This window comes from Hakea prostrata, unplaced genomic scaffold (genome assembly GCF_041222555.1).
Source record: "Hakea prostrata isolate BN-2017 unplaced genomic scaffold, UWA_Hpros_2 contig_87, whole genome shotgun sequence".
In the NCBI taxonomy this organism is placed as follows: domain Eukaryota; kingdom Viridiplantae; phylum Streptophyta; class Magnoliopsida; order Proteales; family Proteaceae; genus Hakea; species Hakea prostrata.
The window spans coordinates 54,569-81,236 of NW_028291206.1; the positions used below are offsets into that span (position 1 = coordinate 54,569).

Consider the following 26,668-nt stretch of genomic DNA (forward strand, 5'->3'; position numbering starts at 1 on the left):
ACAGCAAACCATTAGAACCAGACTTAAACCAGACATAATCCATCATTACTATTATAAACTGCTCTGTTTCGCAGGTTTAATTTGATTTTAGATGATTAAGAAAGCAGTTAATAATAAATTGCAGATATACTTTACTGGCACATTTACCAGAACTGGAACTGCTACTAGTTTCATATTTACGGCATGGAAGCATGGTGTCTGCAGCTTTAATGGGTATACAGATTTTAGTTGAGTCCTCCACCTCCGCCCCCACCCAAAAAAAAATCTATGTTGAAGTCTCCATTCGATGTCAGCTGCAATTGACAAAGGAGATGATGCCTAATAAAACTCAGCAACTGAACTCCCTGGGTTGCTAGATGATTAACAGTAACATTAAACTTGTTCTGAAAAATGAGAAAAATTCCAGATTCCAGACTGAAGCTAGTCACTAAAGATCCCATCACTGCTCAATAAATTTCAAAGAAAAAGTTTATAATTTTATAACTGAAATCAAGGCTGTCATATTCGTACCTTATGTTGTGCAATTTCAATTGTTTTCAAATAAGCTGCAGTATCTATTGAGTGATTGAAGTCAACTCTATGTATGTGACAAAGGTATAAGATAACATATATACATTTATATGTTTAAACTTCATATCGGCAATCTTCAACAAGCAAACGGGGTAACATTAAACTTGCCCTTGAAGAAACAGATATGCCGAAGCCATGGGTTATACGAGCATGAGTGCGTTCCTTCAAACAATGAGTATTAGAATTTGATATACAGAGAACTTGAGTAGAGTATTCAACCCCCATGTAGAAACTTACACTGCATTTCCTCCTGACTCCTTGGACAAAAATGGTCTGTGTGTCTCAAACCTCAAGATGTTTGTTCATCTTCTCCAACAGCTTGTGTATCTCCTCCATAGACAGATGTGTCATCTCACCTGCAACAAACTCGTGAACAAATCTATTAATCTCAATTGAACTGCTGCCTGGGGTCTTCTCCACCCCATTTTCCTCCATAATCTTCCTTATTCTTTTGGCATCTTTGTGTTTTCCAGAAGCTGCATACATATTTGAGAGTAGAACATAAGCCCCGCTATGACGTTCTAACCACATAAGTTTCTCTGCTGCAAACTCAGCCAATTGGGTTTCTCTGTGTTGACAAGATGCATTCAGTAATGCCCTCCAAGCAATTGCTTTCTCAGAAACACTGCTGGTACTGAGTATTTGTAGAACAATTTCCTTTGCCTCTTTCAACCGCCCGGCTCGGCCAAGAAAATCAACCACACAGCCCAAGTGCTCACCTTTGGGCTCAACACCATACACTTTACTCATACTATTGAAAATCAGGAGGCCTTCAGTTGCCATCCCGAATGGCTACAAGCAGTTAAAACAGCAAGGAAGGTAATGTCATCTGGCTTAAAACCAGCCTCCTCCATCCCTGAGAACAATTCGAGTACAGTCACTCCATCTCCCTGCATTGCCAATCTTGAAATCATGGCGTTCCAACAAATGATATCTCTCTGCTGCATTCCATCAAACAGTGTCCTAGCTAAACTTAAATTTCCACATTTCGCATACATATCTAAGAGAGCTGTATTCAAACGAACACCCAATGGAATGCCAATTTGATTCACGTATCTGTGAATCCATATCCCAATATCCAGAGCTCCCAAATGAGCACATGCACAAAGGACACTATTAAAAATGGCTTCGTCAGGCTCCAAGTCTGTATATTGAATCAAACGGAACATCTGTAGTCCCTCCTTGAAACAATTGTTCTGCACATACCCAGAGATAATAGACCCCCATGCCCCTCTATCCTTAACCGGTGCTTTATCAAACAGAATCAAAGTATTCCCATTAAAAACATCTAGAAGAAAATCCAATTTCACACTATTTCCATGGACTTGCTCTCCTAAACGACTATCTTGCAAGTTTGCACAAGCTTTCAACATGTACGGAAGAGTATAATTATCTGGAAATAGCCCATTCTGCAACATTCTAATATACATTTCAATCGTCTTAACAGAATAATCGTTGGAGGAAAACCTGAAGTAGATTTTGAACGAAGGGCTTGGAGGATTCACAACGTCAACCTCAGATTTTGAACCCAGATTCACAAACGAAAGAGGAGAAGAAGACAGCAGTATACTTGCAAACCGATCTCTCCAAACCACGAACAGAGCCGTCTAGCTTTCTCCCATACGCTTCCCTTCCTCTTCTACCTGCAACTCTGCAACTCTGCAACTGCTCATGGTGGGGCGAGAGAGACGGAGGAGAGGGAACATCATATCATCGCGGGAAAACTTTTCAATTAAAACGGATTCTAATCTGAAAATTCCTCCTATTTAGATGGGTTACAAAACGGGTTCTAATGAAATGGGTAAAAAGGTGGGTCAATTTCACTTAAATTCCTCCTTCTAATCTTAACCATTTAATAGAATAAGCCACGTGTCGACTTGTGGTGCCGCACTGCTGTGCACAGCAGAGAGATGCGCGCAACAGATGATTTTTTCCCTCTATTTAATAGGACTTCGTGTTTCTTAGTTTCTTTTGTTTCTAAAACTTCTAGAGAACGTGGAGAACCCCTCTCAAAGTCCCTCTTGGTGTTGTGGAATAACTACTCGCAAATTCTCAAGTTCTTCATCGATTGTTCTTCATTGAAGGTTAGTAATCTTAATCTTCTATTAAATTTACTCTTGCTATGATTAATCTCCTTACTTTGATTATAAAGATGGTGTTGCATCCTTGCAAACACAATCTCTGAAGTTGAGAATGAATCTCCATTCATTCCAGCACTTCCTTGATCTACATAGTTGATTCTAAAAAGAGATCATGTGATATCTTCATGAATGTATGATCAATCTTATTGTTTTGATTTCTCTAGTATGTTAGATCTATTTTCATGTTAGTTCTTATCTCTGATCTATTGCTGATATTCATCTAGAGTGAATCCTTATTCTCTCTAGCTTCTCCATTGAATCTATGGACTATAGGCTATGAAAACATTGATTTTGATCAATTTAAAAAGTCATGTTTTCAAATTAGAAAGTCATGATTACTATTCTAGAGTTTCCCTTGAATTTTCGGAGTGTTTTGAATCCGGAAAGATGAATTTCAGATCAAAATTCTGATTTCTGCTGCGTACTATTCACTAGGTTGATTGGTGGGTCGATTGGACCAAGCTGCCCAAGCTGACAGTATTGGATTTCTTCGTCCGATTTGATCTATTTGATCTCTATTCTTTTAGGGCTTATTCCTAATGTTGTAATTATGCTTATTTAGGGTTTGTTTGCTAATCTTGGACCTATTCTCTTTGATCTCTGGAATTTCTTCCAAGTTATTTAAGGTAAGGACAGTTGTTTCCATAATAACCTAGATTGTATGATCTTAGTTTCTAATATGGGAATTTCATAATATTACTGCTGTTCTTACATTTTCTTATTATGATATTACTATTGTAACTACTTTAAGTATAGTAGCTCTTGTTCATGTATTTCCTTTATTAAATTGATCATGTGTGAATATGTATTCTTCTATATATTGGAACATCAGTTGTGTATGTTATGACTGAATTGGAAATGTGATTGCTTAGGTATGATTTGGGATTGGGGAATGTTCTTTTGACATTTCTATCCTTGGATGTCAGTGGAAGTGATATGGGACATTTCCTATGGTGCCCTTTGACTCTTTCCCGAATTATTGGTTGTCATACCTAGGGCTTGTCTAACAGTGTTTGGCTAGGACGTCCCTGTTATATCAGACCCGATTCGGAAGGGTATTAAGACTGAGTAACCCGTGGAACCAATGTAGTTTTGTGGGCGCTTAAGAGCAGTAACCTGTCACATCCACCCAGCCGATACCCTATCTGGCATACCCGGGATGTGATCCACAGCCCCGAAGATCCATAGTTCAGAGACCACATCAGCCACATCAACAATAATACAATCATGAACAATCAATATTAAGCTACAATCAATAAAATAGAATTCAAGAATAAGATATCAAGGATAATCAGAGTGCGGAAATAAATATCAAATCAGATAAATTAAGAAGGCGGTGGCCAGAATCCACTCCTTCACCAAGCGGAAATGAGGTCAAAATTTAGTTAAGTACAAGTCTCAAATTATGAAGATAAGTTAAAGTTATTACAATTCTTCTAAGTTTAATTGTCACAAAAAGAAGGGGTAACTACTCATAAGTCTCCTCCACAATGGATATGTCCTCTTCAAAGGTGAGGACCATGGAGATCCAACAAGACTGCTCCCATACAACTCCAGGGCTAACCCTGGTACGCTAGGTGATCTTCTTCTGTATGGTCATCGAAGTCTTCAATGTAGCTAGTCTCCGGATAGTAGTATGAGGTATCCGGGTCCGCCTCAGGGAGGGTGCCATCAGAGTAATCACCTGTAGAATAGCCTAACAAAATATTGCAACAGAAAAGGAATGAGTTCAAAAGAACTCAGCAAGGAAGTTATTCCACCACACATAAACCACAAGATAATCATAACATGATGCAGATGATATGAGGCATATAATGCAATATGATTTTATTCTAAGTATGCTTGTCATCTATGGTAGACATGCTTTAAGTCATAGCACCATACTTCTTTAGGTAGTCTCAGTCACTCATCACCGGGGGAAATTGGGTCCTGCATCCCTCTCGGACAAATCCATGGTTGGGGGTTTCGGTCACCACTCTCTCACACTACCGTTTGGTCTAAGTATTGGCGCATGTCAAGGTATAGCCTAACCCAATGCAAGTCATCTACTTAATCATATCATGTCAGTTCCAGATACGTCCATTCCTCCCCTCTCGGGATCCTTTTCGGTATCCTTCACACTAGAGTCACAGATATTACTCACCGGACTCATCAACCCTATTGGTCATTCACAAATGGTAAACGAGAAGCTCTCACGTCCCTCTCACGGATCATTTCACCGGTCTTGAGTGCCCGTGAGCCCAAGTCTAGCCATTTGCAACCCTACCAATAAATGACCTCTTTCGGGTAACCGTAATGCAATTTATGTCCTCTCACGGAGTGGATACCGGTCTTGAGCGCCCACAAATCCACACTACTACCATGGGTTGTTTGGTCTCAATGCCCTTCCGAATCGGGTTTGATATGATAGGGACATCCTAGCCATACATCTAGACAAGTCCTATGTATGTCATTCAATAACCCGGGAAGCGTCGATGGACACCTTCGGAGAACATCCCATACTATTCCCTCCGATGTCCAAGGACAGAAGCACCAGTAGGGTACCCCTCAATCCCAAGTTATACTTAAGCAATCACATGCCCAAGTTCATCATATCAGTTCACAAGATACAACATCATAATAAACATTCAATTCATGACATTGACATAAGTCATCATATATTGAAATTGATAAACATGATAAGACATTGAAAGGTTAGAATGTAAACACAAAGCTACTGTTGAAAGACATATGTAGCAAGTCTAACATGATAAGAATATGAAATAGAAACTATCTTTACTAAGTTAGGGATACCAAGTCAAAATTCCATATCTTAGGTAATTATATCGATAACTATCCTTACCTTGAATCGGAGAAGAGAATGGTCCAAGATCACAAGCAAGTGGCCCAAATAGCCTTAAAGTCCTAAACAAGCATATATGAAAGGTTAGAGAAGAAACCAGAACAATTGGAGATCAAACGAATCAGAACTAGGCAAAAGTTGCTGACAGCAACTCTATTGGTCGATACATTTGGTCGATAGTATCAACCAATAGTATCGACCAAATCAATTCCAGGACAGCAAGCTGGCTTTTCGGATTCTTGCCCAGATTTGGTCTTTCGGGTCTCGGATTGACATGAAACTTGGAGGATAGTCTAAGCACAACATGGGGACACTAATTATCAAGAAACTTTCATAATCCAATGGTCCATTTGAAAATCCCCAAATCGACATATTAAGGTTAAGAGTTGTAGGTCATGGCATTGGCTACATCTCAATGCAAATTAGGGGAAAACATGGGGGATTAGGTAGGGAATCGTTTAGAAGTAACATGGAACACATATGCAAGGTACAGATTAGGTTAATCATGAGCTTCATCTCAGTTTTGGTAAATAAAGCAAGTTGGTAAGCAATATATCATGGAAATGTGTAGTTAATGATCATGAGGTGAATCAATCATAGTCATATCGGTGAAAACATCATTGTATGGGGTTTAGAAGGTTCATGGCAAGGTTGCAGCACCTTGGCCATGGTCCAAACAATAAAATAGAGAAAAGATGAGTGAGAAAGTGATTATGAGAGAGAGAGAGTCATACCTTTAAAGTGGAACAAGAAAGTATGAATGAGTGGTTGGCAATGATTGATGAAGAAGATGCTTCACCACTACCAAGGAGGAGTTCTTGGGAGGCTCTCCCACGTTCCCAGATGTTAAAAATGCGAGAATAGGGCTCCAGTCTCGAGAAATAAATAAATAGAAAAGAATATTCCAAGAATCTTTAAATCTGGGTTCAGCAAACTTGTTGGTCGATACCTTTGGTCGATAGTATCGACCAATAGTATCGACCAAAACATATTTCTGCAGAATTTTACAGAATAGTTCAACAACTTTAGGTGCGGACTTGGAGGGCTATACAAGGTCAAATTGCATGGGGTTTTCTCCTACAGTTCACTCAAGAGGTCTAGTTTTAGGGAGTACCTTTGGATTTTGCACCGGAGTTCATTTGATATCTCAACTGTCTCACTCTTCATCAGTGCGCATGTAAAACCCAGCCCTAACCTTGACCCGGGAACCTTGTTATTTGTAGGTCCGATGACCCGAAGTAAAGTAAGAAGTCAGCTTTGGGCCATCCCAGTAGAGGACTTGGTGTTTGGCTTTGAATCCATGAAAGTTGATGATGAAGTTCTATTTATGGAAACTAAATCTTGATGAAGATCGGATTAGTTGTTGGACTTGGAGTGCTCTCTATCTTGGTTTGAAGGCATTTCTACCTATTAGGTAAGTCACTTGACTTGTGTGCAAAACCCCTTTAGGATTGGATTTGATCTGAGCCTTCAATTCCCTGTTTTGGATTTGCTGTTAGCATTGGTCGACTGATTGGTCGACCGGGACCGACCAATCCACTCGACCAATGAGTGCTGTCTTTGGCAATTAGGTTTTTCTTGCTCTATTTAAGTCCAATCTCGAGTCCACTTCGTATTTGCTGCCTCCAAACTCTTTGGAACGAACCAAAGACCTCTTCAAGTCATCTCCCTTGCATCCTTGGTGTTTTCTTGACGGATCTTCGTCGAAACTCTTCCTTTTGCATCAAAAGGTATGTCTACTCTCTCTTCTTCTCCTCCATCTTTGTTTTTCTTTCCTTTTTGAGTTGAGACAGTAGAAGAGATGCTGCATTCTCTGTTGCAAACATCTCTGGACTTGTTCTCATGATCATCCTAAGGATTTGAGGCTAGAACAATGATCTTAACCATGATCATTGCAAGCTTTTGAAGGAATCATGATCAAACCATGATCTAATCTTGTTAAACTTCTGATTTGAATTCTGATCTCCTTGGATCTTCTATTTTGATCATGTTAGTAGTTAATTACTGTGTTTTCTTTTCATAATCCATGATCTATCAATCTCTAGTTGTTCTCTTCTACCATACTATGTGTTCTTCATGAATCATGGTAGTTACATATATGGTAGGTTTTATTTCCTTATTTAGATTTATGCTTCTAAGCCTATTTCCTTGAAGATCTAAGTATGTGTTCATGATACCTTTACCTGAAGCAATGATCCATCCTCCTATTGTTCTTGTCTTTGATTTCTATTTCGAATTCATCAACATCCATGGTTGATCTAATTATGGTAACTTTTTGTTTCCTAATTTGGATCTTGATGGCTTGATTGGATTAGTGTTTTGAGGTCCCCTATATGTTAGAATACTACTGATGTAGTTTACCCCTTGATTAGTACCCTTTTGAACCACCAAATTCGGATTTCATATCTTAAAACTCTGTTTTTTTTAGGCTATCGTCTCGCATTGGTCGATTGATTGGTCGATGGACCAGATCGACCAATCCACTCGACCAATGAGTTCAAGCAACTCCAGAATTGGTCCGTGTTGGATGTTTTGGTATCTTTTTTCGTTAGGGATCTTTCCTAATATTTTGTATATACTTGTTTAGGACCTTCTTCTCAAGTTTGCCAAGATCTTACTTGACTTCTTAGGATTCCTTTGCGAGTTATAAAAGGTAAGGATGGTTATTTCCTTAATTACATAGATAGCATGAATCTAGTAAATTAGATTCTTACAATGATATACTACTGTTGTATAACTTTGATTACAGTAGCATTGCTTATTCATATTAAATTAATTCATGTATGATTTACTTACCAATTATATACAAGTGATTGTAATTATTGATTTCTTTCCATATATGAAGTTACCATATATGTGATGATATGAATTGATGCATGTGTATGCTTAAGTATGGTTTAGAAAGGAGAGGTGTCCTTTTGACACTTCTGTCCTTGGACTACTACGGGAATATTATGGGATGTTTCCGGAGATGCCCTCTGGACACCTTCCTAAACTGTTGGATGACATATCTAGGATTGTCTAGTAGTGTTTGGCTAGGATGTCCTATTATGTCGGACCCTAATCGGAGGGGTATTGAGACCGAACGACCCGTGGTAGCAATGGGGATTCATGGGCGCTCAAGACCGGTAACCAACCCGTGAGAGGACAGGGAATCACATTGTGGGGGCCATTTATTGGTAGGGTTGCATATGGTTAGACTTGGGCTCACGGGCGCTTAAGACCGGTAACCAACCCGTGAGAGGACGTGAGAGCTTCCCGTTTACCATATGTGGATGATCAATAGGGTTGATGAGTCCGTAGTCAGGGACTATGAGGACTCTAGTGTGAAGGATACCGGAAAGGATCGTCAGGGACGAGGAATGGACGTATTTGGATCTGACTTGATGTAACTAAGTAGAAGACTTGCATTTGGCTAGGTTGTACCCTGACATGCGCCAGTACTTATACCAAATGGTTGTGAGAGAGTGTGTTGACTTAACCCCCGCCATGGTTTGTCCCGAGGGATGAAGGACCCATTACCAATCGGCTGCTCAAGACCGGTGAAATGATCCGTGAGAGAATCCAAGATATCTTAAATGGTTGAGGATGTGAGCGGACCTTCCTAAAGAAGTACGGTGCTATGACTTAAAGCGTGTCTGCCAATAGAGACCAGCATACATAGAGTTAGATTCATTCATTCATTGCTTGTCTCATATCATATTGCATTTATGTTTGTTCTGAAATCCTGCCATTTATGATATTATGGATTTAACTGCCTTACTGAGTTTCTTTGAAACTCATTCCTTTATTGTACAATGTTTGTTAGACTATCCTGCAGGTACTGAGTACTATGACGGTCCCTATGAAGAAGCGCAAGGCGAAGAGGCATATCTCCAGGAAGGTGATTGCGGTTACCACAATTACACTGAAGATCCCGCGAGTGGTTATGCTCCGTACGATGCTTAGTCCGACCATTGAGTGGAAGCATCCTTGTGCTATTTATGAGATTTACACTTATAAGGATGTTGTCTATAAAGTGGAGAACAATTTAGTTACCCAATGTACTTGCTACTGGGATTAGATTTTGTCTAGTTTATTATCTTTTAGAGCTACTTTTCCGCTGGTTGTAAAGTGGGATTTTTGCCTCACTTTACTTATCTGTTTGATACTCTGATTATATCTATCATTCTGATTTATTTATGATTCATTCTTTCCTTATTGGATTTATGGTTTATCATCTACACTTTTATTATGATTGTTCATGATTATGTTATTGTGAATGTGGGAGGCTGATCACTCGATACCTGATCTTCGGGCTGTGGATCACACTCTCGGGTATGCCAGATAGGGTACCGGCTGGGAGGACGTGATGATTGGTATCAGAGCCCAAGGTTCGAGGAGATCCTAACCACAAAAGACAATAACTGAACATTCCTGAGTCATTGATCTGAAATGACTCTTCTACTCTTAGAAGTGAATAATAGAACATTGAATTAGAAACTTAACCTTTGAGGCATAATGAGAACATTTTGAATAACATACCATAATTATACTTGAACAAATGTCACTAATGCAAGGAAAAGAAAGGTGCATAATATACAATAATTAAGTGAAACAAAATGAACTTCATTAATTTCAAAAGTTTTTACAACGATTACATCTGAAATGCATAAATGGAAATCCTAGGGTACAGTCTATCTAGGTGATCTTCTCTCGATCTCTCGTATGCTCCGAACTCCTCCGCTAGCTGAGTCACCCGATGCTCTATCCTATCCTGTCGTGACTCCATCCTCTCGTATATATCTGCTCCTGTCCGACCTCCATCCTCTCTAGCATGGAAGTCATCGATCTCATCTGTGCTCCAAGATCTGAAGTCTCCGGAACCGCATGTGAAGGGCCACCCGCCTCGAAGTGTGATGAAGGAAACTCGTGATGCACGAGCTCAGCCTCGTGCATATCTGCATCATCTCCGGCCTGATCATCACTATCGGGACCGATATCCTCTCCTCCATCCTCCGACCCCCGATCCTCATCCTCCGATTCATCATCATCCTCACCCTCCGGACCAGGAGATCTCTCCGATCGCTGTAGTCTCATCCGACGAATGGTCCGAGTCCCAATAGAGTATCCCCGTGAACCAGTGTCCACCGGTGTATCCTCGAAACTCACCCCGAAATGCCCGAAGATCAAAGTCGGTAGCCTCCCATAGCAAAGGTTCCGCATGCTAGGCCGCAGAACTAAGTCCAAGCATGACCCGCTGAATGATGTAGGAGAGATCGATCTCGAAGCCCATGTAGATGCGGTAGATGACTAAGGCCTCCATCACCGTGACCCGATGGTGATGTCCGGCTTTCGGCATAATGTTTCGGCCGACTATGCGACCGTTAATCCGTGCAGAATCCGTCATCCGTCCGCTGGTCCACGGAGTGAAGCATCGACGGCTATCCCATAGTGTAGAGCATATCTCGCGTAGCTCGTACGGCATCGGATGGCTGTCCAGATCTGCTCCGCATGTATCCACACACACCTGTTGTGGATAGTAAGGAACCCGCAAGATCTCAGCCGGTGTTCGGGTAGAGAAGCGAATCCGAGTCCGGAAAACCCCGCTCCCGAGGACAAGTCTAAGCGGATGTCCTTGGCCTCGAGCCTCCTCTCGTGTAGGTAAGGTTGCTGAAGAACAACCTCACTAGTTCCGGTATACCGGCAGATCCTCGGTGAAGAGATGAGTCCACCTGCAATGTGTCGAATCTCTGCCGAATCCTAAAGGCTACGAGCTGGCGTAAGTGAAGTAGACGTCCCATCTCGATATTGCGATGAATCGAAGTAGGCCTCGTACGGGAACTCGGCCCGAGGTAACATGTCCGGTCTCCCTAACCTCCCGTCTAGGCTTTGAAGGAACCTGACCTCTGCCCCTAAGAGCACCTACAATGCGACCACGACCTCTACCTCGTCCTCGCCCTCCCCTCTGCATAGTGGATATCTGTGAAAGAAACAAGAGACAATTCCAGTTAGTGCTACCTTAAGATTTGAGCCAAAAGGGTATTTTCGTAATTTTTCGGAAAATTTCAAATTTGGGGGAAATTTGATTTGAACATACTAGCATGTGCGCAATATTTGGAATTTCATGTTTATGAAGTTCGTTTGATGAAAATCGATCGAAAACCTGGATTAAAGCGAAAAATTCAGCAAGAAGGAAATTTGGGGATTTTGCAATTTAGGTCAAAATTGGATTTTTGAAAAGTTGAAATTGGTTTAATCAAATTGTATGGACCTATCTACAATGTCATCTTGAGCATGTAGCATTTGATCTCGTGCGAAAATCTCAAGCGGTTTGAGAGAAAACGGAATTTTTCTAAAGATATCGATTTCGGTATAAAAACATTGCGAGATGAACACCAATATGTTAAAACTTGTTGTCTATGCATGGCATTGTGTTTAAAACCTAGGGAATATGTTTCTAAGCATTCCTAAGCATGATTTGTAGCATTGGATACAAGCAAAGCATGGTTTTAATTGAAATGCAAGCATGAGAAGATGAAAATGGAAGAAAGAATAAGAGATTTACCTTGTTTGTGATGATTGTGTGTTGTGGTGTTGTTGTTGAAGCACCAAATCACCTCAAGAACACTTGTGAGAACTCTTGGAGACTTTCCCTAGAGCTCTCTCACCTTTGGAAGAAGTTAGAATGAGGTTGGAATGTGAAAATGAGGCTTATAATGCGAATTTTCGCATTCTGTCTGCATTGGTCGACTCATTGGTCGATTGGGTCAGTCGACCAATCACTCGACCAATGGTCACAGAGACCTCATTTGCTGTTGAATTTTTGGAAAATGTGATTTTTGCCTTATGGATTATTGTTTGATGACTATATGGATATATTTGAGCATGATTTAAGATTTCCAATCTTTTGGTCAAGTGGATTTTTGATGATTTTAAGTAAAGAGTGGAAGCAAGTTGTTGATGATGTTCTTGGATATCTTGCTTCTGATTTGGAAACCAAGGTGATACACTAGGGGGAAAAGTTAAAGAAGAGAAGGGAGTTTCACCTTGGGGAGCTCCGGTCTTGTTTGTCAAGAAGAAAGTTGGTAGTATGCGCTTGTGCATCGACTACCGTGAGTTGAATAAGTTGACTATCAAGAATAGATATCCGCTGCCCAGAATTGATGATCTCTTCGATCAGTTGAAGGGTGCAGTTGTGTTCTCAAAGATTGACTTAAGGTCCGGATATCACCAATTGAAAGTGAAGTCTAGTGATATCTTCAAGACAGCTTTCCGAACGCGGTATGGTCACTACGAGTTTAGAGTCATGCCCTTCGGATTGACCAATGCTCCTGCGGTGTTCATGGACCTCATGAACCGAGTATTTCATGATGTGCTTGATAAGTTTGTGATTGTTTTCATTGATGACATCTTGATCTATTCGAAGAGCGAAGAAGAGCATGCGAGTCATCTAAGTTTCACTTTGCAAAGGTTACGAGAAAAGAAGTTGTTTGCTAAGTTTAGCAAGTGTGATTTCTGGCTTAAGAGAGTGGTATTCTTTGGTCATGTGGTTTAAGCCGAAAGGTATTCGTGTCGATCCTAAAAAGGTCCAAGCTGTGGCTGATTGGGAAAGACCGAAGTCGGTAACGGAAATAAGAAGTTTTCTTGGATTGGCGGGTTACTACAGAAGGTTTATTGAGAATTTTTCTCGGTTGGCTGCTCCTATGACTAAGTTGACCAGGAAAGAAGAAAAGTTTGTTTGGTCGACGCTTTGTGAGAAGAATTTCCAAGAGTTGAAAGATAGATTGACAAGTGCCCCGGTTTTGACTATACCCGATAGTTCCGGTGGTATGACGGTTTATACCGATGCGTCAAAGATTGGTTTGGGTTGTGTACTGATGCAACATGGCAAGGTCGTAGCCTATGCTTCTCGGCAATTGAAAGATTATGAGCGGAATTACCCCACTCACGATCTAGAACTTGCCGCCGTTGTCTTTGCTTTGAAGATTTGGAGACATTACCTTTACGGTGAGAAGATTGCCATTTTCACGGATCATAAGAGTTTGAAATACTTCTTTACTCAAAAGGAGTTGAACATGAGACAAAGGAGATGGTTGGAACTAGTCTCCGATTATGATTGTGATATTCAGTATCACCCTGGGAAAGCAAACGTTGTTGCTTGATGCTCTTAGTAGGAAGAACCCGGAAGAAGACTTTGGATTTGAATGCTTTGAGTTTACCATTGTGGTCTTCTATTGAGAGTTTTGATTTGGAAATCGTCCCGAGAATTCTGATTTTATTCTTTTTCGCCATGACGGCAAGATCTGGTCTTAGAGATAAGATTGTTGCTCTGCAGAGTTCTGATCAAGAGCTTTTGATCAAAGTTGAGAAGATTTCTTCGAATCCTGAGTCGGACCCCGACTTTGGTATATCCATGGATGGTGCTTTGTTGTTTAGAGGAAGACTGTGTGTGCCTGCAAATGAAGAAGTTAAGAAAGAAATATTGAAGGAAGCACACCAGTCAGTCTTTTCTATACACCCGGGAAGCACCAAGATGTACAAGGACTTGAAGGAACATTTTTGGTGGATTGGTCCGAAGGCTGATGTTGATGATTTTGTTGCCAAGTGTGAGACTTGCCAACGTGTGAAAGCCGTTCGACAACCTCCATCTGGATTACTTCAGCCTCTTCCTATTCCTAGTTGGAAGTGGGAGGATATCTCCATGGACTTTGTGACTAGCTTGCCTCGGACAAGTAAAGGCAATGACACTGTGTGGGTGATTGTTGATAGGTTGACCAAATCAGCCCACTTCATTCCTATGAAGATCACTCATACTACTGGATAAGCTAGCAAGGCTTTATGTGGATAATGTGGTTCGTCTGCATGGTGTGCCATTGAGTATTGTTTCGGATCGTGATCCTAGGTTCACCTCAAGGTTTTGGAATAGTTTGCGAAGGCCTTGGGAACCCAATTGAACTTGAGTACAGCTCATCATCCACGATCGATGGACAATGCGAGCGGACAATTCAGACATTGGAAGACATGCTCAGATCTTGTGTGGTGGATATGGGTGGTAATTGGGATGAACACCTAGCTTTGGTTGAGTTTGCCTATAACAACGGTTATCAAGCAACAATAGGCATGGCTCCATTCAAGGCTTTGTATGGCGGTACTTGTAGGACACCTTTGTCTTGGGTCGAGACAGGTGAAAGAAAAGTCTTAGGTCCTGAAATGATTGAAGCTACGAGTGCTATGGTAGATATGATAAGAGAAAGGATTAAGTCTGCCCGATCAAGACAGAAATCTTATCTTGATAAGAGAAGGACCGATTTGGAATTTCAAGTTGGAGAGAAAGTATTTACGAAGGTTTCACCAATGAAGGGTGTGATGAGATTCAATGTTAAGGGAAAGCTTAGCCCTTGTTACATTGGACCTTTCGAGATTTTGGAAAAGGTTGGACCTGTTGCGTATCGATTAGCATTACCTCCGCCTCTTGCTGGTGTTCACAATGTGTTTCATATTTCGATGCTCCGAAAATACATAGAGAATCCGGAACACATTTTGCAGCAAGCACCTGAAGGACTTAGTGCTGATTTGACCTACGATGAAGAACCGGCCGAAATCTTGGATAGGAAGGACAAGCAGCTGCGGAATCGCACCATCCCTTTGGTGAAGATTCGGTGGAAGAACCATACCCCTGAAGAAGCTTCTTGGGAGAAGGAAGAAGACATGAAGGAGAAGTTTCCTTACCTCTTTGGAAGCACAGGTACGCTTTCAATTTCGAGGACGAAATTTCTTTAAGGGGGGGAGAATGTAAAACCCAGCCCTAACCTTGACCCGGGAACCTTGTTATTTGTAGGTCCGATGACCCGAAGTAAAGTAAGAAGTCAGCTTTGGGCCATCCCAGTAGAGGACTTGGTGTTTGGCTTTGAATCCATGAAAGTTGATGATGAAGTTCTATTTATGGAAACTGAATCTTGATGAAGATCAGATTAGTTGTTGGACTTGGAGTGCTCTCTATCTTGGTTTGAAGGCATTTCTACCTATTAGGTAAGTCACTTGACTTGTGTGCAAAACCCCTTTAGGATTGGATTTGATCCGGGCCTTCAATTCCCTGTTTTGGATTTCTTGTCGTCGGCATTGGTCGATTGGACCAGTCGACCAATCCACTCGACCAATGAGTCTTTGTCTTTGGCAATTAGGTTTTTCTTGCTCTATTTAAGTCCAATCTCGAGTCCACTTCGTATTTGCTGCCTCCAAACTCTTTGGAGCAGACAAAGACCTCTGCAAGTCATCTCCCTTGCATCCTTGGTGTTTTCTTGACGGATCTTCGTCGAAACTCTTCCTTTTGCATCAAAAGGTATGTCTACTCTCTCTTCTTCTCCTCCATCTTTGTTTTTCTTTCCTTTTTGAGTTGAGACAGTAGAAGAGATGCTGCATTCTCTGTTGCAAACATCTCTGGACTTGTTCTCATGATCATCCTAAGGATTTGAGGCTAGAACAATGATCTTAACCATGATCATTGCAAGCTTTTGAAGGAATCATGATCAAACCATGATCTAATCTTGTTAAACTTCCGATTTGAATTCGATCTCCTTGGATCTTCTATTTTGATCATGTTAGTAGTTAATTCTTGTGTTTTCTTTTCATAATCCATGATCTATCAATCTCTAGTTGTTCTCTTCTACCATACTATGTGTTCTTCATGAATCATGGTAGTTACATATATGGTAGGTTTTATTTCCTTATTTAGATTTATGCTTCTAAGCCTATTTCCTTGAAGATCTAAGTATGTGTTCATGATACCTTTACCTGAAGCAATGATCCATCCTCCTATTGTTCTTGTCTTTGATTTCTATTTCGAATTCATCAACATCCATGGTTGATCTAATTATGGTAACTTTTTGTTTCCTAATTTGGATCTTGATGGCTTGATTGGATTAGTGTTTTGAGGTCCCCTATATGTTAGAATAATACTGATGTAGTTTACCCCTTGATTAGTACCCTTTTGAACCACCAAATTCGGATTTCATATCTTAAAACTCTGTTTTTTTAGGCTACTGTCTGCATTGGTCGACTGGACCAGTCGACCAATCCACTCGACCAATGAGTTCAGCAACTCTAGAATGGGTCTGTGTTGGATGTTTTGTTATCTTTTCTGTTAGGGATCTTTCCTAATATTTTGTATATACTTGTTTAGGACCTTCTTCTCAAGTTTGCCAAGATCTTACTTGACTTCTTAGGATTCCTTTGCGAGTTATAAAAGGTAAGGATGGTTATTTCCTTAATTACATAGATAGCATGAATCTAGTTTCTATATTTGAATATCATGGATATGTTTCCTAAATTAGATTCTTACAATGATATACTACTGTTGTATAACTTTGATTACAGTAGCATTGCTTATTCATATTAAATTAATTCATGTATGATTTACTTACCAATTATATACAAGTGATTGTAATTATTGATTTCTTTCCATATATGAAGTTACCATATATGTGATGATATGAATTGATGCATGTGTATGCTTAAGTATGGTTTGGAAAGGAGAGGTGTCCTTTTGACACTTCTGTCCTTGGACTACTACGGGAATATTATGGGATGTTTCCGGAGATGCCCTCTGGACACCTTCCTAAACTGTTGGATGACATATCTAGGATTGTCTAGTAGTGTTTGGCTAGGATGTCTGTTATGTCGGACCCTAATCGGAGGGGTATTGAGACCGAACGACCCGTGGTAGCAATGGGGATTCATGGGCGCTCAAGACCGGTAACCAACCCGTGAGAGGACAGGAATCACATTGTGGGGGCCATTTATTGGTAGGGTTGCATATGGTTAGACTTGGGCTCACGGGTGCTTAAGACCGGTAACCAACCCGTGAGAGGACGTGAGAGCTTCCCGTTTACCATATGTGGATGATCAATAGGGTTGATGAGTCCGTAGTCAGGGACTATGAGGACTCTAGTGTGAAGGATACCGGAAAGGATCGTCGGGGACGAGGAATGGACGTATCTGGATCTGACTTGATGTAACTAAGTAGAAGACTTGCATTTGGCTAGGTTGTACCCTGACATGCGCCAGTACTTATACCAAATGGTTGTGAGAGAGTGTGTTGACTTAACCCCCTGCCATGGTTTGTCCTGAGGGATGAAGGACCCATTACCAATCGGCTGCTCAAGACCGGTGAAATGATCCGTGAGAGAATCCAAGATATCTTAAATGGTTGAGGATGTGAGCGGACCTTCCTAAAGAAGTACGGTGCTATGACTTAAAGCGTGTCCGCCAATAGAGACCAGCATACATAGAGTTAGATTCATTCATTCATTGCTTGTCTCATATCATATTGCATTTATGTTTGTTCTGAAATCCTGCCATTTATGATATTATGGATTTAACTGCCTTACTGAGTTTCTTTGAAACTCATTCCTTTATTGTACAATGTTTGTTAGACTATCCTGCAGTCTTGAGTACTATGACGGTCCCTATGAAGAAGCGCAAGGCGAAGAGGCATATCTCCAGGAAGGTGATTGCGGTTACCACAATTACACTGAAGATCCCGCGAGTGGTTATGCTCCGTACGATGCTTAGTCCGACCATTGAGTGGAAGCGTCCTTGTGCTATTTATGAGATTTACACTTATAAGGATGTTGTCTATAAAGTGAAGAACAATTTAGTTACCCAATGTACTTGCTACTGGGATTAGATTTTGTCTAGTTTATTATCTTTTAGAGCTACTTTTCCGCTGGTTGTAAAGTGGGATTTTTGCCTCACTTTACTTATCTGTTTGATACTCTGATTATATCTATCATTCTGATTTATTTATGATTCATTCTTTCCTTATTGGATTTATGGCTTATCATCTACACTTTTATTATGATTGTTCATGATTATGTTATTGTGAATGTGGGAGGCTGATCACTCGATACCTGATCTTCGGGCTGTGGATCACACTCTCGGGTATGCCAGATAGGGTACCGGCTAGGAGGACGTGACAGCGCAGATTCTAACTTAACACTGGTAATGTGCTCAAGGAAGGAGTAGCATCATCAATGTCCATAAACTGGAATCCCGACATTACGTTATCAACTAGTAGGGCCCATAAGTCCCTTCTACCACCACTTCGGGTCTTCGGACCTACAAACATAGTAATGACCGGGTCGGGTCAAGGTTAGGTAAAAGCTGGATTTTACATAACCAACCCGTGATAGGACATGGATCACATTGTGGGGGACATTCATTGGTAGGGTTGCAGTAGTAGACTTGGGCTCATGGTCATTCAAGACCGGTATCCAAGCCGTGAGAGGACATGAGAGCTTCCCATTTATTATTTGTGATGACCAATAGGGTTGATGAGTCCGTAGTACGAGTTGGTTGTAGCCATAGGATACGCTGACTCTAGTGAGAAAGGTACCGGAAAGTATCTGACTCTGACTTGATATAACCAAGTAGATGACTTGCATTGGGCTAGCTTTAACCTTGACATATGCCAATACTCAGACCAATGGTGATGTGAGAGAGCAGTGACCTAAACCCCAAGCAAGGAATATTTGAGAGGGATGCAGGACCCAATTACCACCAGAGAACCTAAGATACCGAGATGGTTGAGGGAGACTGATTTGAGACATACCCAGAGGAGTATGGTGCTATGACTTAAAGCATGTCTATACATAGTGTCACACCCCACCCGCCGGTCTCAGTTACCCGCCCGACAACCCGTGGGAGTGATCCGTCATAGGATCCATGGTTTTAGTCTATCAACAATAATAAATACAAATAAAGACAATCAAGAGCAAGAATAGTTCAATTAATGAATTTAAAGGATTACATGAATCCAAATACTCCAATAAAATAATCAATGAAAGAATAATAAATCAAAATGAATACGAGTTCAGCGGAAGCAATCAAAAAGAGTTAAATTATTTTTTTTTCCAGTTTCTTTTTCTAAAGCTATAAACTTAGACTCAAGTTTATCCAGATGAGGGGTCCTCCAATTCTTCTCTATTCGTTGAGCGAACTGCTTAGCAACTTGTCTTCTTTGCCCATCAATAGGTGTGATATGCACATTCCATGCACTCGCAAGAGCTCTGCACAGGCTATCTCCATTTCCCATTGTCGGTGCCACATCTTCTTCATACGAGAAGGTTCCTTCTTAAGAAACCAATCCATCTTCCGACACATTTCCTCCATCTGCGCAGACTAATAAAACATATACAAATAAAGGAGTGAGTTCTAAAGAACTCAGTAAGAACAATAACAATTCCCATCCATATATCAAACCAAATTAGAAATGCATATAAGACAAGTATAAGTGCAAAGTATGAATGCTGCTAGATCTAATTATGCAAATCTCTAACAGTTGACATGCTTTAAGATATACACCAGCCCTCCTCTGCGTAGGTCTAGTCACTTTGATCCGGCAAGGACTGGTTACCTCTTTAGGGATCCTGGGTAAAATGGAAGGTCCACACCTGGCTCTCAAAGTCAACACTCTCTCACCACGACCATTGGCAATGAGTACTGGCTCATGTCGGGGTTTCTAATCCAATGCAAGGTCATACAGGTAACACACTACATGAAGTCCAGATACATCCCCTATGGCACCAACCAACTCGGTTTAGTATCCTTCGCAACCTAGGAATGAGAATCCTTATGGACTGGCTACCGCTATTGGACTTCATTCCATAACCCTATGGTCATTCACATATTGTTGGGGCGGAATGCTCTCATGACTCCTCAGGACACCGGTTCGTTCCTTGGACGTCCATGAGCCCAACCCTAACATATGCAACCCTACCATTTATATGACTAACAGTGGACCAACGTCACATCACTGTCATCACGACCCTACCAAAAGGGTAGTAGCATGTGGGGTACCTAACCATGCAACTCTAGACTCTACCTAAGAATGTCATCCAATAGTTATGACAGTGCTGGAGACATCAGCAGGCATGTGCCCCATACCACAACCTTCTGATATCCCAAGCTAAGATATCCCAATGGAATACCTCATCCATCAGAACCACATACTAACCATCATCAATATATTACACTCATAACCATCATAGTATATCACATTCATAACCATCATAGTATAAGTAAAGATAGTGTAAACAGCAGTCATATAACAAGATCAGCATATGAAACATGATTACAACAGTATATAGAACAAAAGAACAGTGAAAGAAGACATTGGACTAGCATGTTCAAGCCAATTTATAAAGATAGGATTGTATGTCCTTACCTGCATATAAGTAATTCATCCATAAAAAGAAATCCGTAAACAATTATAAAACTTTCTCTTCAAACAGAGAACACCTATACACAGGGTTACAATAAGGTATAAGTCAAATGAATCAAATTGGATCAAAACCAAAAACCATTTGGTCACTGTGTACCAGCAGGTCGCTTAGGTTGAGCGACCGCCCCAAAAACAGTAAGTTTCAGATCTGAAACTCAGGCTTTTGATCATCTGTTTTCAATCCGGATTTCGAGTGATCATAGTCCGAATCTCGAATCTAACACTCCTATAGCCAATGGGTGAAAGGAAACCTAACAAACATCATAAATGGATTACTCAGAAACCTTCCCTTGATCAGATCAGCCCTTTTCATGAAAGCAAGGTTTCGTTTTCTGATCTGATCTAACCAAGATCATCAAAAGGATAGACAATGCAATGGAAGGATCAAGAACAACCAAAGATGAACACTAAACTACCTTAATCATAGCAAGTGGTGAAACATAAGTGAACAGGGAACCACTTACCTCAACTGGATTAACTATGAATAACAGTAGAACCTTCTGGGACTCTAACAGCACTTTAGATCTGCTTTCAGTACTTTTCCGCAGCCGTCTAACCTCCAAAAACGGTAACCACGAATAAAATATTAGTAAATAGGTGAGGGTTACTATTTATAGAAGTCAGGGGCAAAATGGGGCAAAACCCCGCAACCAGAATCAGGCGGTCGCTTGGTTCAATTGACCACCACTAGCAACCGCCCCCATGTATTTTGCTATACAAGGTGCTTTTGCTAGGGGGTTGATGTCCAAGTACAACCTAGTCCTAAAGAAGACATGGGGGAGATCTTACCTTCATTCCGGACATCTCCAGACATCACTTGCCTTCCAGAAGTCCAACCATCAAGCAAGACAGGCTCTTCAGTCAGAAAATCCAGATCCATGGGTTCAGGGTCTGGATCATGGACTTCTATCCGAACACTCCACAAATTTACCCGACTAGACCTTCAGGTTCTCAGACCTGCAATACGGATCCCGGGTTAGAAATACGGGGGTTGTTACACATAGAGTTAGAATCATACATGCATTGTCTGTTTCATATCATCTTGCATCTTTATTGTTTTGCTATCATGCTTTATTATATTGCTATGGAATAAACTACCTTGCTGAGTTCTTTTGAACTCACTCCTTTTTGCAAATATCTTTGTTAGACTATCCTATAGGTACTGATAAATATGAAGGCCAGTACTATGAAGCACAAGCGGATGACGCATATTACTCCCAAGGTGTTGGCTACGGTGATTACGAAAGTGAAGAATTCTTGGGTGAAGATGTATCGCATCAAGATTAGTCATACCCATGTGCTTGTTACGTGTTATCTGGACTCTAAGACTGTTACTTTTAGAAGTGTTCTCTATAGGCTTGAAGAGACACTGGTTCAGTTTTGATTACTTCCTTTCTATTCTTTGTTTGGGAAATTGGTTGTAATCTTTCCTTTTTAGTTTGAGCTACATTTCTTCTGCATCTGTGGAGTGATTTTCCGCCACACTCTACATTTAATTTATTATATTGGTATCATTTTTCCACACTCTGATTATACATGTATCTTGATTTTTCTGTTACTATTAACTTTGAATTAGTCTTGTTCTTGATTATGTTATTGTAAATGTGGGAGGTTGGTTTCCTCGATACTGATCTTCGAGGATGTGGATCACACACTAGGGAATGCCAGATAAAGTACCGGCTAGGTGGATGTGACAAGGTCTCTTGTAGGTCATACACTTTAATCATAACTTGAACTCCTCTTGATCAGTGGAGATAAGATTACTTGAGGATAAGGTTTGTTACAATGGGTTCGAATTTGGATTTGAAAATTTTGAATTTGAAGATGATTCTGTTGCACTCCCCGCATGCTAAACGGTTGGTTGCACATTGTGAGCTTGTCTTGTAAAGTCCTAATCCGCAAAGCACATAGACCTGTAGTGAAAATATCTTCTAGTTGATCATGAGTAGATACGAACTGAATTTGAAGTTTGTTGGCTGCCACCTATTCCCTCACAAAATGTTGATCAATTTCTATGTGTTTCTACGTGCTTGGAATAGTGGATTAGCAACAAGATATGTGGCTCCAATGTTGTCATAGTAGAGTGTTGGAGGTGAAGTATGCAAGCCTAGGTTTTGCAATAGCTAACTAATCTAGATTAATTTTGTGGAAGCATTGGCAATTGCTTTGTACTCAAATTTAGTGGAGGAGCATGCAATAGTTTGCTGCTTCTTCAAACTCTAAGATATCAAGTTTTGGCTCAAGTGAATACAATAATAGCAAACTTATTGAGCGGCAATCCTCTATGCAGCCAGCCCATTCGGCATCACTATGTACTGTGAGATGGAGAGATTTGGTTGGCAAAAATAAGATGCCATCATTGGGTGTATACTTTTACTAGTGTATGATATTTTGACAAAAAACCAATGATCAACAATAGGGTTGTGCATGTATTGCACACATTGTTCACAAAATAGGCGATGTCTAGCCATGGAAGAGTTAGGTATTTTAGTGCCCCAACAATACTTCTATATTTGGTTCAATCATCAAATACATCTTCTTCTGAAGGACTTTTGGAGCTTGTAGATGATACTATAGGCAAAGGTTTTGCATCAATCATGTTGGATCGTTGTAGCAGATTTGTTGTGTACTTCATTTGAGAGAGATGGAGTCCTACCTATAAATGTTCTACTTTCACCCCTAAAAAGTAGTTCAGTGGACTAAAATCCTAAATTTCAAATTCCTTAGCTAGTATGTCAATAGGATTTCGGACCAAAGTGATAGTCAATCAAGTTACTATGATGTCGTCAACACACACCAACACATAGATAACTTGTTTGTGAGGATAATCACATATGAGTAGTGTCAGATAGTGGAGATTAAATCCACTAGAAGCTAAAAATGTTCCAAGATGATGGAACTAGGCCCCTAGGGCCTGTTTCAAACCATATAAAGCTTTCTTGAGCACACATGACAAGGTAATGCTAAATCAATGAAGCCTTGAAGTCGAGTAATAAAAAACCTATTCTTGCAGTTGACCATTTAGGAAGGCATTTTGAACATCTAACTAATGAAGAACCCACCTTCTAGAGACTGCAATTGAATGGTTGAGTGTTTGACTACAACACTGAATGTTTCAAAATAGTTGTGTGCCTCTCGTTAATGAAACCCCTTGGCTACGAGTCTGGCTTTGATCTAGATATGGATTTATCAATATTTCTTTCGATTTGGAAAGCCCAATTCTTGCCGGTTAAGTTCAAGGTTGGTTCATATGAAACCAACTCCCAAGTTCCATTTTTCAAAAGGGCATTAAATTCTTCATTCATTGTCATGCTCCCTTTTAGATATTTGCTTGATGTAGTGTAAGAATTAGTCCATCTTAGCAATTCCAAGACTTTTGGAGACCATAAAATTCAATCTTAACACTAGTTTGACAATTCTAGCCTCAGCCCGGGTTGTCATTGGATGGTTCGCAAGTGGTGGTGGTGGTGGATTGGGTATTGGTGAAATAGGTGAGTGTGCTATAGGTTCAATTGGGGTTGAGTTTTGGTCAGGCCTGTTTATGAATTTTAAAAGTAACCGCAAGCGCACGGTATCGTGTAGCTAACGGGTCGATTTCAATGAGATATATCACTTATAATTCAACTTCTTAATAATAATACGAGAGTGGAATGATTATATTTTTGTTAACTAATTAACTAAACTAAACGATCCTAATCAATACGTCTAATTCAATCGAATTGAAACGAAAAATAAATTAAACACAATCAATGCATAAATAAAAGACAGGGAAAAAAAATGCGAACAATAAAAATAAAAAGGAAAAAAAGTAAAACCAATTAGTATGTTAAAGTAGTTAGTAAAATTTAGTTCATAGCTAAAATGCAGATGCAACACCACCCGTTACTAGAAGTAGAGGCACGACTGTAGGCTTGCTCCGGTTATGTGGTCCAAGATGATGAATGAATAGGCAGAAAGTAAATAACAAAGCAATAAATAAAGCAATAAAAGGAAAAGGAAACCTTAACCAAAGAGAGGCACGACTGTAGGCATCTCTGATCAAGGATCCAGGGGAAGGGAGAACAATAAATAATGCTGAAAGTAAATCCTAAATTAAGAATATGGAGGAGTAGATAAAAGCGGGACTGGAGGGAGGAGAGAAGATTAATAAAGAAGGTTACTCACTTGCGAATTGAACAAACGATTCGAATCTCAACTAACCCTAACAACCAGATCTAGATCTAGAATGATCTAAATCTGCAATTGCTAGACCCAGAGAAAAACGAATCTAAAAAAATTGAAACTTGAAGCTTGAAGCTTGAACTTGAATTGCATTACATAAAAAAAAATTAAACCTAAACATTGAATCTAGAAATTTAAATCTCACTAATGCAAGCAAAGAAAACTAGAGAAACCTAAATAAACTGAAGAGAGAAGAAAGAATGCTTCTACTAAGCTCTAGAACCTCCTCTCTTTGATGGAGTATGCTCTCCTTTTATAGAGTTTACATGAGATATGAAGCACGGCTGAATTTAAATAAAACTCAGGGTTTCTATCTGACTCAACCAATTAGGGTTTTGACGTACTAATCGCGCCGACTTAGAGAGATCAGATTCATAATTCCACCGTTGGATTTGAGGTTTAAGTAGTCGTGAAGCTCTCCTCCAAAAATCAGCACGATCGGACATCGGATGACCGTTAGATGAATGGTTTGATCGAAACTGGACAGAGGCATTCAAAAACAAGATTTTTCCTCTTTTTCTTTCTGAATATAATTATTTTTCCTCTTTTCCTTTCTGAATATAATTATTTTTCCTCTTTTTATTTCTTTAATTAAATCCAAGATAGGAAATAAGATATTGAGGTATGCAAGGACTCTTTTCCATTTGGACTCTCTCAATAATATCTCTAGTAGTTTTGATTTAAAATTTCAGCCGTAGATCAAATTTGCCTTCTTTATCTCTTCAATATTTCGGAGTTGACCCATAATCACACATCTCTAGCCCATCATGCTCTAGATCAGACTCATTTTTGTATTTGAGAATTTGAATGGATTTCTTGATGTGTAAAATAGCATGATTCAAACCCAAAACTCCAAATATTTGCTTAAATCTTGAAAAGTCCTAAAATCTGCAAAAACAACATAAAACCCAAGGTAACTCCACTCTAAGTGTATAAAATGCATGCTTTATGATGCCCTAAGATTTCACACATAAATGTGTTCATCAAGGCCCAATGGGCTTGATTTCTAGTTCGGGAGTGGTGGTGGGCCTAGGAGTGGGTGGCTAGGTATGGTGGGTATTGGGTTTGGTGTTGTGAGATCCCGCCTAATCCTAACCTTACTACTGTGCCAAATCCATACCTACCATATGCATTATTTGATTTATTCTCTGTCGTATGAGTTGCCTAGTTTCATTTGGTAGAAGTTTACCCTGAAGCTGATCTATTTTCCCTACGATTTCTTCTTGTGCCTTCTATTCCCTTTGATAGGAGGGTGATCTTAAGTCATTCCCATGACTAATCCTCCTATCCCTGTTGTTCTAGAGTGGACCTCCATACACCCTATAACCTTGTGTTTTCCCCACATGATGATTTCAAAGAGAAATCAAATGTGATCTTCATGATTTGTTATTCCTTCTAATTATTTCAAGACTTCAAACTTTTCATCTCTTGTTTTCAATCGAAGGTTAGTAATCTCTCATGTGTTGTATTGATCTACTTTTACTATGTTTTATTCTTTGTGATTGAGACTATGAAGAAGATGCTGCATCCTTGCAACCATCTCTCTACAATCTGTTTTCATTTTTAAGGTTTTATGATCTTCATATTGATCTTCACCATGATCCTTGTGAAATCTTCATGAAACCATGATCA

The 26,668-nt window shown here is 40.1% G+C and overlaps 1 pseudogene; it reads right to left on the bottom strand.

Annotated features, from left to right (window-relative positions):
• Positions 1-708: 708 nt before the first annotated feature.
• Positions 709-21,695, bottom strand: LOC148998942 (pentatricopeptide repeat-containing protein At1g08070, chloroplastic pseudogene; annotated as a pseudogene).
• Between the last annotated feature and the right edge of the window lie 4,973 nt (positions 21,696-26,668).